Below are 14,487 nucleotides of genomic sequence, written 5' to 3'. Positions count from 1 at the left end.
TTTTTTTTTTTTTTTTTTTTTTTTTTTTTTTGGACAGGAATACAAAACGCTCCTTTAAGATCCAAATGTTGGAAAGAAATGCCTAATTCTTACGATACAAAAAATATTCAACACAAATGAAAGGCTATGGCCAGAGCAAGACAGCTCAGTGGACTAAGCGCCTGCTTTGGTAAAAGCAAGAACTGGAGTTCGATTCCTGGTCCCACATGAAACACCGGCCCCAATCTTGTGGCACCCTGAGAGCCAGCGACCAAGTCTAGGTGTGGTGGCACATGCCTGCAATCCCAGTACTGGGGAGGCTAAAAATAGGAGGATCACCATGAGTCTGAACTGTGTAGTGAGACACTGTACCAAATACACAAATGAAGCTATATTTACATCTGATCAAACCAACATTAAGAACCAGTTTATCAGTTGGAACTGAACATATGAAGCTATAAGATACTGTCAACACATATCAGAAAGAATAAGTACTTACTGAAACCACTAAATTCAAATTAAGATGATGAAGCAGATTTTTTTGAATTCTTTATTAAGTTTATTGGTATAATTTAGATACACATATTGATCATATTCATCATACAGAATCTGTAACTGTATATGGTATATCTTGCTCTTTTTTCCCCCATTTCCTGTGCCTCTTCAACCTCTTTCTCTCCTTATTTACAAAGCTTTGTTTCCACTTTATCCTTCTTTATTCCTTTTTTCTTTTCCCTTCTTTACTCTTTCCCTAGTTCCCCCTTCCTTCTGAACAATTTTGAAGCGAATTTTTTAAAAGGACAGTTTATAACAGATCTTTCCAAATATACACATGTGTACACAAACGTAGGGCAAAAAAAGCACCTTCAACCTTGATGCTTATCTAAAACATAAAAAGCATTGTATTACATATTTTAAGTAAAAATTAAGAAATTTGACAATATCAAATGTTGGAAGGGCCAGTGAAATAGCTTAGTGGTCTAAGCACCTGCCTGGCAAGCACCAGGACCTGGGTTCGATCCCAGACACCACATGCCATGCTGGCCTCACCCCTGGACATGCTAAACTGACTACCAAACCTGGGCGTGGTGGCACTCACCTGTAATCCCAGTGCTGAGGAGGCTGACAGAGGAGGATTACGAGTCTGAGTTGTGTAGCAAGATCCTGTACCAACTATGGAAATTTTTTAAAAATCAAGTGTTGATATATGTATGTATTAATAAGTGCTCTTATTCATACAATGAGATTATACACTTACATGCACTATTGAACATTTGGCATTATTTTATTAACTGGAACTATTACACAATGTGAGATCCAATGATTCCATTCACAAGCATAAAACCAAAATACTCAGACATAAATGTCACCAGAAATGTACTAGCATGTGCTAAGCAGCCTTCTTTGTTAGAGGGAAAACATTCACTGAATGTGAATAAAGTGCCTTTTTCAAACAATGAAAATGTATAGAGCAATGAAAGAGAGCTACAGACAGCTGTAATAATTAGGATAAATCCACAGAACAATGCATTCATGAAATCTCAGAAAAGTACAGATCTTTTATGTAGCTCAAAAAATAGCAAAACTAAAATATTATTCAGAGATACAAAAGTGATTTAAGGTATGAAAGTGATAAACAGGGGCTGGTGAGATGGCTCAGTGGTCTAAAGCACCTACTTAGAACAAGCTCAGCAAAGCACAGAGAGCGCGGTTCAATCCCCAGCACCATATGCCAGTCAGCCCTGCCCCTGGTGGGCTGAGCTGGCCACAAACACACACAAATAAATAAACATTTTTTAGAAAGTGATAAACATAAAATAAGAGCAGTTTTTGAGGATGAAGGAAGGAGAACTACATAGAGAAGATGACAGTACCATCCTAGCTCCTGAAATAATGGTGAGTGTAATGGTTGATACATTGTGTTGATTTGAGAAGTTGAGAAGTTTAGAAGAAGGGACTCAGCAGGGAGCCAGGGTCCTCACTTTGTAAACATCCTCATCCTGTGCAAGAGGAGGGCAGGGAGGAGGCATGAGTGCTACAGCTGCCAGGACTGGGCAGCCTGCGTATAATACAGAGAGGAAAAGGGGCTTGTTCTCCCCTACCCTCTTTGCTCTTGTTCCTTTTGCTGCCTTCTGTCACCTTGAACTGCTTCCCCTGTACTGTGCCCCCCTGCCTTGAAGACAGCTGAGTATGGACTGAAACCTCTACAAACTGAGCTAAATAAAGCTTTACCTCCTTTAATTTGGGGTGTCAGGTATTTTGTCTCAGAAACAAAAGTAAACAGTAAATTCATGGACTGTCAACTTATGTTTAACACTATAATGCAGACGTATGTTTTATGTATTTTGCATGTAGCAAGTATTAGATATTATTTAAATTCTAACATAAAATAAGCATTTAAAGGCTACCAGGAAAACTTTGGTCACACTGGTATTGGAGAGGAGAGGACTGAGAAGAACATGAATTCAAATAAAAACAAAGCCTTAAAGGGTTTCTTTGTCTGCCTTGGCTTTTTGACAAAGGGTCTCACTATGTAGCTCAGCCTGGTTTTGAACTCACTAAGTAAATCAGGGTGGCCTCAAACTTTAGATGATTCTCCTGCCTCCACCTGCCAAGTGCTGGGATTACAGCCATGTGCCACTATGCCCAGCAGCCTTGAGGTTTTCTATCTGCCATTGTTCTATTGCCTTTTTTTTTCCCTTTATACAAGTCTATATGAAGATCAACAGGATGGACTAACGAGGTTTGTTAAAGAGCAGCTGAGGTAAATTTCAGTAAATTTTTAATCTGTCAATGCTTATGACAACACCAGAGTAGGTGTAACTCAAAACTACAGTTAATGTTTAAATTTTAAAAAATTGATGGTAAAAGAGTGATATTAATCACCCTTACGATAATTTGTATCTTTTCAAACAAACGTATCTGAGCACTGCTGCCACTTTCTGAAGCAGCTGTGGAAGTCCTCTTTTGTGATTGTGTTTAGCTGTACTGTCACAGCTGACCTGATGTCCTAAATCAATCAAAATCATGGTCTTTCTGACTTTAACTACCATGCAGACTTTGGAGGAGAGCCAGAAGTGGCAAGCACCAGATGCAGTGAATAAGGTAGATGAGGACGTGGCGCCATGGCTTTATGAGCATCGTGTCCCTTCTTTTAGACAGCACAAGGCAGCAGTACTCATCCTACTTTTGATTATACTTCACAAAGATACTTTTCAGAACTGTTTCAGAAAATGCCAAGAATAATGGGATACGTATGTCTGAAAGCAAGGGGAATTTTTTTTAAATCTCTTATTTATTTGGTACAGGCAGCATGGACTCATAGTGCTTCTCCTACCTAAGCCTCCCCAGCACTGGGATTACAGGCTTGCACCACCACATCTGGTTTCAGCGGCCAGTACAGCCTGCAGTACTAGAATCAAACCAGGGTCCCAGCATTTGCAGTCAACGCTTATACCACTGAGTTATCGCCCCACCCTATTTTAAGGGGGTTTGATGGCAATGTGCTTTTCACAGTAATAATCTTTCAAAAGTACATACTGGGTTTTTTTTTTTAGTTGGTTGGTTGGTTGGTTTTTGGGTTTTTGAGACAGGGTCTTAGTATGTAATTCACACTGGCCTCAAACTTGTGGTGCTCCTACTTCAGTGCCACCAAGCCCAGCCCCACATACAGTATTATTTTCAAATCAGACTGTGTATGTTTCCCACCCTTGTTAAAGAAAGTGATAAACTTGGTAGATGCAATGATATATGCCAGTAATCCCAGCCCCTAACAGGCTGAGGCAGGAAAATAAAAAATTCCAGGTCAGCGCAGGCAACTTACCAAGATTCAGTCTCAAAATAAAAAAATAAAAAAGGTCTGGTGATGTAGCTCAGTGGTAGCATTCCCCTGGGTTCAGAAACAAGTGGGTAAGGAGAGAATGTGAGAAAAGGGAGAAGGAAGGCAGGAAGAAGAAAGAGACAGAAAAGAAGAAGGAGGCAGGACAGGAAGAGGGAGACAGAATAAATTTGCTTCTTTCTCAAAATGATGCCTAAATATACTTAGCTGAAGCGTCTGAGTTAAACTTCACCTGTTTCCAAGTAGAATATAATTAAGGGCCCTCTTTTTTATTACAACATAACCAAAAGTTGTTCAATTAGCTGAAATTAAAATTCACACACATCTACATTCATGAGTCATTCCTTTTATGAAGACAAAGGCATATTCTCTGAATACAGCTCACAGCTATGCTATTTCCACCCAACGAAGTTCAATACTTTTGCAAAAATTACTAGGAAAAAGAACTACAATGCTAGAAAATTTAAAATTATAAAAGCTTAACAATACAAATCTCAATTATTGCAGATTTCCAACAATCAAGTTTATGAACTAGTGCTGATTTTCAAAGTGCACTGAGTAGCAGCAGTATAAATTAGCCAAGGGCTCACGCCTAACTTTCAGGCTCAGTCTGGGTAAGTTAACTTCTCTACCTTTGTTCTGTTTGTTTGCTATCTTTCTGATACGGGGTCTCATTATGAAATTCAGACTGGCCTTGAACTCACAGCAATCCTTCTACCTTAACCTTCCCAGTGCTAGGATGACAAGAGTACACCACTACACCCAGCTCTCTGCCTTTGTTTGCTCGTCTATACAGTAGCATAACAGAATTACCTGTTCAACTAGATTATTCTGAGGATTAAATATGTTTAGCACTTAAAACATAAATAAGCTTCTACATAAGCTGAGTTCTTCTACATAAGCTTCCTATATATCAATATAATTTGCAATTATCATTGTACAAGTCATACCCATAAAATTTTTCCTATAACATTGTTTTCAAAATGTAATGAGGAATGAAGACACTGGAAATACAGACTGCTGTGCAGTCTTTACTAGTTTCTCCAACCTTTTACAGCCTGATCAGTGAGCCATCACATCGATTCCTTCAGAGCCTCATTGGTCACTGCATACCTGTTATTCAGTATATGCAGACTCCAGGACATATATGTTACTGCCCTGTCTCCCCATAACAAAGTGATGTGACATTTTACAAAAATGGATAACCAAAAGAGATTTTTTTTTTAAAACCACAAAAGAGGATCTTCCAGCAAAAATGAAAACACAGTAAAAAGACAAAAGTGGTAACAATGGTAACGAAACTGTAATTAAACAAAAATGCAGTTACAGAGGAAAGCTGTGAGGTCAAGACTGCCATCATCAGAGAAATCAAAGGAACTCTGAGAAGGCAAATTTATCAGCATAAATGAGGGAAGTGGCTATGACGAAAAGGATGACAATATCACAAAGGAAGTGATGCCAGAAAAAAAAAGGTTCATATGAAAAAAATTATGTGATATATTTTACAACACTGAAAAGTTCAATGTATAAAATGTGGAAATGTGTAGATAGGATATCATGTCTGCATCTTATACAGCAATTAACCACTGGGAGGAATGTATGCAATGTGTTGATTATTGAAACTGTCCTACCAATTTGATTTGAAACTGTCTCATTGTTATTTGTTTATCAATAAAATTATGGGAAAAAAAGAAAAAATAATAAAATAAATAAAAAATAAATAAAATGTGGGAATGATCCAAACTTAAGATAAACAATTTACCCAACATCCAGAAATAAGTTATACCATAGGTAAAAAGAAAACAAGCACTGTTCAAACTACTGGTAAGTTTTCTATGAAGAAGTAGACATTTTCAATCCTCAATGTTAAGTTACACAGCATTAAGTAACCACTTGTTATACTTCTTCAGCCATTACCCTATGCTTTTACAACTAATAGTAAGAGTCTTGACAAATATTTTTAACAATTACAAAACTATACAGCTGTTTTTACAGTCTATAGCATAAAGTGAGGAATTCATTTGACTCTTGGAATCAAATGAGAGAAGTAATTCAATCTAAACACAAGGCAAAAAAAAGTTTAACACACAATTCAAAGATAAATGGATCATAAGTAAGCACTTGGAAAGATGTTCAATCTCATCAATCATTAGAGAAATACAAATTAAAAACATATTAGATTGGCTTTAAAAAGTTCTGTTTTTTTTTTTTCCCGGAACCAGAGATTGAACTCTGGCCCATGAGCTTCCAGGCAAGTGCTTATTCTACTGAGCTATCCCCCGGCCCCCAGCTTTAAAATGTTTTAAAAAATTTAAATGTCTACCAAGTGCTGATTAAGATACAAAGCAACTAGAATTTTATACTTTGTGGAAATACAAACCAGTTTTTAAAAGTCTAGCTGTTTCTTCAAAAATTAAGTACACACCTACATAAGACATAGTACAAGATATTTATCCAAGAAAAATGAAAGCACATGCCCATACAAACAAACATATGCTAATTCTCAGAGCAACTTTACTTGCATAGTAATAGCCCCAAGCTGTAAACCACCTAACTAGTCATCAACCATGAATGCACAAACCATGATATATCCACAGACTGCAATACTATTCAGCAATACAAAGAACCATTTACCAATATATCCCAACACATGTATGAATCTCAAAATCATAAAACTGAGTTAAGGAAGCCACATTTAAAAGTGCATGGGGGGGGTGCCAGGGAGATGGTTCAGTAGAATAGGCTTTTCCCTGGCAAGCGCAAGGGCCTGAGTTCAATCCCTGGCTCTGCCAAAAAAAAAAAAAAAAAAGGAAAAAGTGTATGATGATAAGTTCTCATATAAGACTCTAGGAAATTAAAACCAATAGTGACAGTGAGTAAATAGTTCTCTAAGGTCTAAAGGCAGGGGATGGGAATCAAAGGGAAAGGGAACAATTGTCTTGATTGTAGGAAGAGTTTCATGGGTGATTACCTACGTTAAACATCACATTCTACACTTTCAATATGTGCTGTTTCATATTTGTCAATTAGACATTGATAAAACTGTTGTGAAATTCATCCACAGCTTTGACCTGGTGGTGTATCCATGTAATCCCAGCACTCCAAAAGGATGAGCCAAGAACACTGAGTCATAGCACAAAATATAGCTTCCCTGTTTCAAAAAACAAAAACAAGCAAACAAAAAACTGATCTACTGACCATACATTTATGAATCTGCTAAAAATATGCATTTGTAAGCCTGTCATAATCAACTAAGTTCTGACTAATACCTATTCTGTAAACCAAAAGATCTCATGTCTAGAGTCTCTTAAGTCATCACTCCCATTTTTACAAACACACTTGTAGAATTTTGGTACAACACTTTTTTTTCTACAATACAGACTCTTCTTAATCAGTGTTTAAGTTATTCTGTTAATACATAAGCCAATAGGGTCCTATGACATATTTAAAGCATAAGCATTATACGAAGTCCATAATTTCATAGCTTTACAACTTCAGAGACACCTTTACAGGTGATGTCTGAAGTAGTTAAATAAAAAAGCTTCAAAGAATTTTAAATCTGAAAGTAAAGCTTTAAAAATCATACTTTATCCTAATTCCATTTCAGAAAAGAAGAAATCCAGAAAGGTTATTTTGGCAGGCAGTACTACAACTGTACATACAAATCTTTCATTCCACTTTCCCCTGAAAGAGAACTTTTGTTTCAACTTCCTTCTTCTAAAAAGGCTTACATTACATGCTTTCATTTCTCCTACACACTTATTCATAACTGTCATTTTTTTTCTAACTCAGATTCTCATTCTTAACCCCTGCAATAATCTTTTTTCATCCATTATTTAGAGAATATTTTACTGGTTTCTGTAATCAAACCCACATAGGTAAGAAAGACCTTGCATATTTAATACCATACATCATCATTCCTGTACAAATGGGAAAAAAAAATTAAGTTTAATGGCTCTAAACTGATGCAGCTGTTATTTTCTATACAACGCTAATTCAACACAGTGGTAAATGGATAACTTTTTCCAAAGTTGACAGCACAGTTAATTAAGTGGCTAATCTAGGTTTAGCTCTCTTCTCTCATTCTATTTTTACTATCTGAACACCTCAGGAGCTGGTATCAAATACTAAACCATGCATTTGCTTTCCCTTATCATTTCCCTCAACCTACTCTATTTTGTATTAATTCCACCTTTTACAATCCTAACAAGCACTCACTGTCAGAAGGTGTTCATACAACCACGTATGAGCTCCTATCACCATGTTTTTAATGATACTATACCTGCCAGAAAGCAACAGCAGATTCTGGATCCCAAGTCAAGAGTACACCTTGGCATTTGTCTTTTTAACAAGCCACACAACATTTCCTAAACAGCTAGGGTTGTCCAATACCACATTAGAAAACATATGCTATGGAAACATGATTAACCCTAGAACTATAACATTGTTTTACCTATAGCCTTATTTCATTCTACACATTAAGAATGAGTTCTTACATTTTTAAGGAGTTAACAAAACAGAAACAGAATTTCCTGAAGTAGACTAGGCTCTTAGAAAAAAAGATCCTATCCTTAATATTACTGAGACCTGAAGAACGAAGACCAAAGTATACTATCGGGCTCCTTCTGCAGTTTTTACCTCTTAGGACAATGGTATCTTCTCTGAGTGGGTACTGTTATTAACATCATTACACCCATGAGGGCCCAAACAGTACAAGTAGCACTAGACTGTTAGGAATTTGCTTGTCAACTCAACAATCACCACTACAATCCTACTGTGTCTCTAGCAGTGCTTGAGACACAAAGAGAAGTAAGAGATCTTTATCCTAAGAGAAGGGGGCCTGGCCCTAGCTCAGGCCTTTAAGTGGCTGCTTCCACAAAGCTGTCAGCCTCAGGTTGCTGGAGTTCGAACCTCACAACTCTTCCGCTGGCCAAAAGTGCCCTGAAGGCATTCGAGGAACCAAAAAAAAAAAAAAAAACCTTTATCCTAAGAGAAATCAGTGACTTCTGTGGAAACAATACTTATATACATAAAGTAATGAGTCTTCAGTAATCTGACAACATGCGAATATTCCAAGTGTGGACTAAGGACTTCTCATGTCAGCACTAGAGAACCTTAGGTCATTCATTAAAACACCCCACTCTTCACTATGACTGATAGTGATTATCTCAGCCTGTTCAATCTCCCTGGCTCCCCTGCACTAAGTACTCTATGAAACTTCATACTCTGCAAAGTATAGATGTTCAACAAACACATACACTAACATCGTGAACTACAGAGAACAGTATAAATGGAGTCTGTCTATAGTTAAGGTGCCAAAGGATTCAGACTGCTAAAACAGATTTGTTTGGAAAAATAAGCAGAGAAAAATAATACAATGGTAGTAAGTGAAAAAAAAATGCTAAAAAATGTATAATTTCTTATTAAAAATCAACATCATAAAGGGACCTCAAGTAAAATACAGTATCCATAATGACTTCTTAAGTATTTTTTCCCTCAGGCTGACAAAATAACTACAAAAATAAACACATTACTACTTTTATTAAATACTGTATCAAACAGGTCATATTTTACTGAACATTGCACCTATGTTAATAAGCAAAATAACAGATTCTTAGAAGAGTACATAAAATGCTTTATCATACGCAGAACCTAAATAATGCTCAAAATTCAACAAAGATCATAAAGGATCTTCAATAGGCCAGATTCGACCCTTAAGATAGAGTGCAAAATGTTTAATAAAGCAAGACCTGTCTTCGAGATGCTCACAGTCTAACAGATGACATGTAAACAAATTAGCACAATACAGTATAATTACATAAAATGCTGTACTAGAGTTTTGTGGTTAAACTGCTACAAAGAAACAGATGAAGGAGTAATTTAATTATGTCTAGAAGAGAGTGTCAGAAAAAGCTAAAGAAGTGATGACATTTGAGTTTGCCTTGAATATTTGAAAAACACCACTGGCACTAACAACTATCAAAGAACTTTTTCATATGCTTTAAATTAAGCTAAATAATCTTTGGGTTTTTTATTAGCATACATACTAAACTGGAAAATAAAAATACTATATTTGTTTCCCTATAATAGACATTTTAAATACTACGCATCTGACTATAACAAAGGAGTAAATACCAAAATAAAACAAAAGTTCTTAAGAGAAAGGCTTTGTTGGGGCTGGGGATTTAGCTCAGCGGTAGAACACTAGCCTAGCAAGCTGGAAGCCCTGGATTCTGTTCTTAGCACCAAAGCCAAAAAATTAAAAAGACAGACAGACAGACAGACAGACAGACAGACAGACAGACAGAGAGAAGGCTTTGTCAAACTGAGACTAAAGTAACATTAATAACTAGACAGAACAATGGGGAAGTTTCTTCAGCACTACTAAAAAAAATTTTTTTAAACCATATTCTTTTTAACAATTCTATATATATATATATATATATATATATATTTTTTTTTTGGTACATGCCTGGGCCTTGATCTGTCTGCCTTTCTTTTATTCCTACTAGGCTATTCTTCCAAATCCTAACTATTCATGTCCACCGGCATAACATCAAATGAGAAGAGAAATACTTAGAAAAGATATGTACTACTCTAAACAGTATTCCTTAATGATTATAGTATTTAGTTATGTACTAAAAAAAATCTTTACAGTACATAGTGTAATACACTAATTGTCCTGGCATGAAATTTTTTTCTCTAGCTGCCCTTTTAAATAACTACTTTACATGACTTACAGGCTTTTCCTTAGTGTTCACTAGTACATATCTAATGATTCAACAGATAAAATAATACAACTATGAAAGTATCACAGAAGTTCATTTAACTTCAAAAGAGCTGAGAATTTTTTTAACAGAATTGTTCTTAATCCTTTAAGTTTTGGGGTGATAATCAAGTGATAAGCATACAGAATTTCCAGATCTCGGCATACAACTGTACATATTTTACCTCATAATACCTTTTATGTAAGAAGGTTCGATCATTTCCTGAAATCACTGAGAACTTGCATACATGTTATTTTGTTATATATCAAATTGGTTTATTTTTTTTCTTTTCAAAGTTTTATTGATAAACATATAGCAATGAGACAGTTTCAAATCAAATCGAAAGTACAGTTTCAACAAATAATACACTGCATACATTCTTCCTTCAAATTGGTTTATATTCCAAAAAAAAGTTAATCTAAACACAAAAATAGAAAGCAGAACAAAATAAAACTTATCTAAGCTATGCAAGGAAAAAACTAAGAATTTGATATCTTTACTTCATATATACTGTAGCTTAAATGATTTTTAACAGATGATCACTCATAAATAGGATGAATGTGCTGTGTTAAACAGATTTTCATATTGTTGGTTCATTTTTCCGTAAGTATTTCAGCCTGGAAAATGAAGATAAAATTTTAAAGTAAATGCTGTAACCATAAACTAGTATGATACTGATTTTTGACCTTTTGCTGTTTGTCTAGCATATTGGGAAAGTCTGTACAGTTTTATATTTTATTCTTGGAGCTCTACATGTAATGGAGGAGTACAAATACAGGAGTAGGAGTACTTATATGGTATGGACATCAAGTCCATAGTTTCCAATTTGCATCTGTATCCATAGGAACTTATTCTATCTAGAGATATTTCTTGAAAAAAGAGACAAATTTTCACTCACATACAAAGTATATTTTGCTTCCTCAAATTAATGGGAAAATATTTTAAAGGTACCAATACAAATTACTGTAGTACCTCCAACCTCCTCCCTAATATGCCTTTTTCTCAAACAGTATTATCTTATACATTCAAAAAACGGACAGTTAAACAAGGTAGTTTTTGCTTTTAGATTCCAAATTAGGGAATAATTATTGATCTTTACTAAATCAGTTTTTTAAGATTTGATATTTATAATGAATTATCTGCTTATCTTTACTGCCTTAAAACAATGAAATGAACATTAAAGCTTTTGTTTCATAAGCTCCTGATAGTAATTAATAGCTACTGTGAAGATACACATTGATAGCCATTTTTAGAATGTCTGCCTTCTCAATATTAAGCTACTAGGTGAAAAATTTTGCAAAAGTTGGACATGGTCTGAAGGTAGTACCACAGAAACCTGGCACACAGAGATCTGGCAGGTTCATGTGAAAAGAAAAAGCAGAAAGTATCACCAAAACGTAACAGACACATGCGTCCTAATGAGATACAATATAAAGTAGTCATTATTAACTTATATAGTACATACATCAAATATGTATAACCTGACTTTAGAAGACACATTCTTAAAATCTAGATTATGGAATATTATATGAAAAAAATATGCCTTATGGGAAAGTACAAGTATGAGAATTTAGTAAAATAGTTCAGTTTGGGATACATTAAAAATTAAGAAGTCAAGGGCCGGGGAGATGGCTCAGTGGAATAAGCGCTCCCCTGGCAAGCGCAAGGGTCTGAGTTCAATCCCCGGTTCCGCAAAAAAAAAAAAAAAAAAAAGTCAAATGAGCCCTCAAACTCAAGACAGTAAGAAGGCAATGGAAGGCCAGCAAGATAGCTCCGCAGATTAATCACCTGCTTATCCAAGCACAGCGACCAGGGTTCAATCCTCAGCCCCACTCCCAGGCACACTAAGCCATCCACTGAGACCACCCATGGTGGCACACACCTGTAATCCCAGCGCTGGGGAAGCAGAAATCAGGAGGATCACTACGAGTCTGTGCTGGGTAGTGAGAACCTGTACCAAATATTTTTTAAAGAGGCAATGGATACAGAGAAGTGCAATTCAGAGAGGAGTTTAGACAACAAACCCTATATCTACACCACTAGCTGCTCCAGCTTGATACAGTGGTTTAAAGACCAGTGATACTTGGAAAATGCTTCCTAGCAGCACCAAAGAGAGCAGCAGCCAAAGTGCCCTAACCAAGCTATCACTCCAACACAGTCCAGCCTATGTATTCTTCATAACTTGTCTATTTTGAGAACCTGAATACCTAATTTTGTCCCCGATTCTGTGAGCTACCTAAAATCATCTGAATAACTTAAATTCCCATCCAACTGCTCAGTTTCTGCTACTTATAACAAAGGACACTTGAATGAACTACAAAGTATTTTGCAAGGCCTTGGTTTTAATTTCCAATACCACAAGAAAACAAAAAAAAACTTTACCATAAATTCCTCCCTACCTAGAATTAACTATAATGTCCTTCTTAAAGCCATTTCTACAATTAAGCAAATTTAACCTATTCTACAATTTCTCTGATGCAGATGTAAACAACAAGGATATTCAGAAATTAAAGATAATATACATCAGTTTTTGACACAGCTAAGTACCTAGATCATTAGAAACTCTGGTTCAAAGTGTAAGTGAATATTAATTTTTTAAACATCAAATAAAGGACTAAAAAAACTTTGTAGGAAAGAACTAGAATGAGCAGTCTACATTTGTAAACACAAGAATGACAGTGGCTTTTACAAAGTATTCTCTACATAAAATGTTTCTTTTTGTTACACCTATTCCCAATTACTCCAAGAATGAGAAAAGATTCTCTACCTGGACCTGCCTTTACCTTTATCCCCTATTCACATGCTTCTTTCAGTAAAACTACTTTTCATTGTTTCTGAAAATCACATTTCAAATCAAAAGCAGAATCATCTATACAAAACACTAATGTTTTCTCCAACCTTCATAATATATCATGGACTGATACCAAATCTTCTACCTGTATTTAGTACTTTTACAGAGTACATTTTGAGGAGGAAAAACATAAGGAAAGTAAAACTACTTACAACTTAGAGGAGAGCATTTATTAACAGATGTGAATATCCACTATATGCCACACATGCTAGCTATATAAACTACTAGATTTTCCCTAAAATGCTGCAAAATATATGACGTTACTTACCCTTGTTAAAAAGCAGATGAAGAAAACGAATCTCAAAAATTACTCAGCTGGGTGTGGTGGTGCAGGACTCTAATCACAGCTACTTAGAAGGCTGAGGCAGCAGAATCAGAAGTTCAAGATCAACTTGTGCAACTTATGGAGAGCCTGTCTTAAAATACAAAGGGAAAAAAAGGGGGAGCTGGGGACTTAGCTCAGTGGTAGGCACTTACCTAGCAGACATTCAATGTCCAGCACATACATACTACACATACACACACAAGTTTACTTACCTCACATTAGCGCTCATGGGTTCATCTGACTTCACAACAAATATACACATCCCAAAGTCAATACCATTTTACCCACAATGAAATATACCTTCTCCAGAACATTTTCATTTACACATTAAAAAAAAAAAAAAAACTATTACACTGAACAAGCAAACACAATTTTTTGTCCACCACTGTCCTTTATCTATTCTGCAGCAACAGTTAATATTCATGAACTTTTATTTAGGCAAACTGAGGACTTGGGTCACTTTCTAATTATTCCCTATCCTGCTCATCTTCCATCCACCCTACTCTTATGAACTTTCTCTCACAAATACTCCTCACTTGAGCCCTGTCTCCAAAACCCACAGGGAAGACCCAACGAACTTGCTTTGCTATGCTGCAAGACAGTTTCTCATTCACTCTTTAAAATGTCAAGGAGGGGCTGGAGAGATGGCTCAGTGGTCTAAAGCACCTACTTAGAACAAGCTTGGCAAAGCATCAGGGACTGCGGTTCAATCCCCCAGCACCACATG

The 14,487-nt window shown here is 35.9% G+C and overlaps 1 protein-coding gene across 13 annotated transcripts in view; it reads right to left on the bottom strand.

The window, feature by feature from the left end:
* Positions 1-14,487, bottom strand: part of Fam49b (family with sequence similarity 49 member B) — a 141,001-nt gene that overhangs the window by 84,157 nt on the left and 42,357 nt on the right. For 6 of the 13 annotated variants that reach the window (XM_023718802.1, XM_023718804.1, XM_023718805.1 and 3 more), the window contains exon 2: positions 13,704-13,851. The exons of 4 other annotated variants lie outside the window; for them this stretch is intronic. The gene's annotated coding sequence lies outside the window, so the exon portion shown is untranslated. Of the gene's footprint in view, positions 1-13,703; positions 13,852-14,487 lie in introns of those variants that run through there. 3 more of the 13 variants (XM_023718798.1, XM_023718795.1, XM_023718808.1) reach the window with 2 other exon arrangements.

Source organism: Octodon degus, unplaced genomic scaffold, assembly GCF_000260255.1.
Source record: "Octodon degus isolate 3935 unplaced genomic scaffold, OctDeg1.0 scaffold00062, whole genome shotgun sequence".
Lineage (NCBI taxonomy): Eukaryota > Metazoa > Chordata > Mammalia > Rodentia > Octodontidae > Octodon > Octodon degus.
Note: the sequence above shows the minus strand (reverse complement) of the source record. Positions and strands in the feature narration are given on the sequence as shown.